Source organism: Lontra canadensis, unplaced genomic scaffold, assembly GCF_010015895.1.
Source record: "Lontra canadensis isolate GAN:19392208 unplaced genomic scaffold, GSC_riverotter_1.0 scaffold6, whole genome shotgun sequence".
NCBI lineage: Eukaryota > Metazoa > Chordata > Mammalia > Carnivora > Mustelidae > Lontra > Lontra canadensis.
The window spans coordinates 4400074-4403363 of record NW_022631000.1 but is presented as its reverse complement, the minus strand read 5'-3'; positions in this window follow the sequence as shown (position 1 = coordinate 4403363).

The following is a 3290-nucleotide window of genomic DNA, read 5'->3' as shown; positions in this document are numbered from 1 at the left end:
TCACCATGTCCCAGAGCTTTTTGACTGTTGTGTTTTCGTTTTCATTTGTCTCTATGTATTTTTTAAAATTTCTTCTTTGATGGCTTCATTGACCCATTGGTTGTTTAGTATCATGTCATTTAGTCTCCATGTGTTTGTGTTTTTCTCATTTTTTTTCTGGTGATTTATTTCTAGTTTTATATCATTGTGGTCAGAAAAGATACAGGGCATGATTTCAATCTTCTTAAATTTATTTAGGCTGGTTTTATGTCCTAATATGTGATCTATTGTGGAGAATGTCCCATATACACTTAAAAAGAATGTGTATTCTGTCATTTTTAGATGGAATGTTCTGTGAATATCTGTTATGTCCATCTGGTCCTATGTGTCTTTCAAAAAATATTGTTTTCTTATTGATTATCTATCTGGATGGTCTATCCATTGATGAAATGGAGAGCTAATGTCTCCTACTACTTTATAACATGATGTATTACCATCAGTTTCTCTCTTTATGACCATTAATATTTGCTTTATGTATTTAGGTGCTCCAGTGTTGAAGGCATAGATATTTACAATCATTATATATATATTTTTTGATTAATCTCTTTATTATTATGTAATGCCATACTTTGTCTCTTGTTACAGTCTTTGTCTTAAATTCTGTTTTGTCTGACATAAGTATAGCTACCCCAGCTTTTTTTCACTTCCATTTGCATGATGAATGCTTTTTCAACACTTCACTTTCAATCTGTATGCATCTTTAGGTCTAAAGTAAGTTTCTTATAGACACACTAGAGATAGGTCTTGTTTTATTATCCATTCTGCCATTCTATGTCTTTTGATTGGAACATTTAGCCCATTCATATTTAAAATAATTATCAAAAGGTTGTGCTTATTGATATTTTTTTCCAATTTATTTTTGGTTGTTTTGTCAGTTCTTTGTTCCTTCTCTTGCTCTCTTTCTTTGTGATCAATGAGTTTCAGTAACGTTTGGTTTGGCTTTCTCTCTCTTTATTTTTTTGTGTATATATTATAGGTTTTGGGATTGTGGTTACCATGAGATTCAGATATAAAATTCTATTTTATTTTTTCATATATAATATTTTAAATAAATAGCAGTCCATATTAATTTGTTGGTCTTTTAAGTTTTAATACACTCTTGAAGAAGAAGAAAAAGGAGGAGGAGGAGGAAGAGGAGGAAAAAGAAAAAAGAAAAAAAAATCTTTCTTTCTTTTACTTGCTGTTTTACTCCCTTTTCTACATTTTATGTATATATTATCATATGTTACATCTTTTATTCATATTTTTCTTATGTCTAATTATGGCCATTTCTTTTCTACTTAGAGAAGTCCCTTTAATTTTTCCTGTAAGGCTGGTTATTGCTGATAAACTTCCTTAACTTTTGTCTTGGAAACTCTTTATCTCTTTTCAAATCTGAGTAATGACCTTGCCAGGTGGAGTGTTCTTCCTTTTAGGTATTTTCCTCTCAGTGCTTTGAATACAACAAGCCACTTGCTTTTCGCTTGCAAAACTTCTGCTGAAAAAACAGCTGATAACCTTATAGGTTTCCCCTTGTAGGCAAATTTTGTTTCTTTCTTACTGCTTTTAAGATTCTCTGTCTTTAACTTTTGACTTTTTAATTATTATGTGCCATGGTATGGATCTCTTTAAGTACCTTGTTTGGAATTGTCAGTGCTTCTTGAACTTGGATGTCTGTTTCCCTCCCTAAATTAAAGAGGTTTTCATTTATTATTTCTTCAAGTAAGCTTTCTCTCTCTCTCTCTCTCTCTCTCTCTTTTTCTGGGACCCCTATAATGTAAATGTTCTTCACTTGGTGTTGTCCAAGAGATCTCCTAATCTATCCTCATTTTTTTAAAAAATCTTTTCTCTTGGGACACCTGGATGGCTCAGTTCATTAGGTGTCTGCCTTTGGCTGGGGTCATGATACATAAGTTGTCTTATGTATAATGTTCCCATGCAGACTGTGCTTGATGACTTGCTGACTGCCTGGAGCTGTGGCTGTATATGTTAGTTATTCTTTTAAACCATGGCTTTTTACAGAAAGAATAAAGAAAGAATTAATAATAATAGAAAGAAAAAAAAAGAAAAGAAAAGAAAAAAGAGAACAAGAAATAAAAGAACAAAACCAAAAAGAAAAAAAAAAAAGAAAAGAAAAGAAGACAAGACAATTTTTAAAAAGTAAAACAAACAAACAAAACAACAACAACATAACAAACCCCAAAACCAAGGCTTGTTTTATCTGTACCCATGCCACAAAGTGACAGTGTGGGCTAGTATACCCTGGTCTCACTGAGGTCGCAAGCTCACTGTGATGACTGGACTTAACTGCTATGGCATCCAGACCCTGTTCTGCTTTAGACTTTTAAGGTAAGGATGAGAATGTAAACCATGTTTTTCTCCAGTCCCTCTGACCTGGAGAGCTTTCCTGTAGCTTCCCTGCCTCTTGTCAGAGTTCTTAATTTTGTCTCTTTTATATGCTCGTTTCTCTTTTAAACTATGGCTTTTATCTGTACCAAAGGACAAAGGGATCTGTTCTGGATTCCTTAGTACCACCCTTTCCCACAGTCATTTGCAGCATTGGGGTAAGATTCCCTTTGTTACTGTGTGTCCATCTCTTTTGCTGTTCTTTTGCTATTCCCTCTATCTTTGGTTGTTCAGTAGCTGTTTAGTCTGCCCTCAGTTCTTTAGGAGGAACCATTGTATAAATAGGTATAGTTTGGTGTATTCTGTGGAGAAGGTGAGTTCAGGGTCTTCCTATGTCGCTGCTTGAACAAGAACTCACAAGACAATCATTTAAATATGATCCATGAGAGAGAATTTGAATATGAATATAAATATTTAAAAAGGGATAACTGAGAATGTAAGGGTAGGTTTTCAAAGGAGCAGTTTTTTTATTTTTCCAAGCATAGTGGAAGGATCAACTTCCTTGGCAAGTTACTTAGTATTCTGTACTAATCTCTACTTAATAACATCATCATGTATCCTTAGGATATTTATTGTCTTCTGAATACCAGCTAGCCAGTGTTGTAAATAAAAATGTTACTCTGTTGGGGTAATAGTTTGACCCCCTAAGACATTCAAGTCAGCACAACCCTAATGCCCACAAGAATGACATTCAAGCAGTCATAATGGTAGAAGACATTTGGGTAGCATCCCTAAAAACCTTACCTTTGTATATTCTGCTCTGCACATTTTAGCATATGACTGATCCTAGATTTAGTATTTTGAAGACCTGAACACAGATACAGTTGATTTTTCTGAAGTTCTCTTTTATATACTTATCTCTTCCC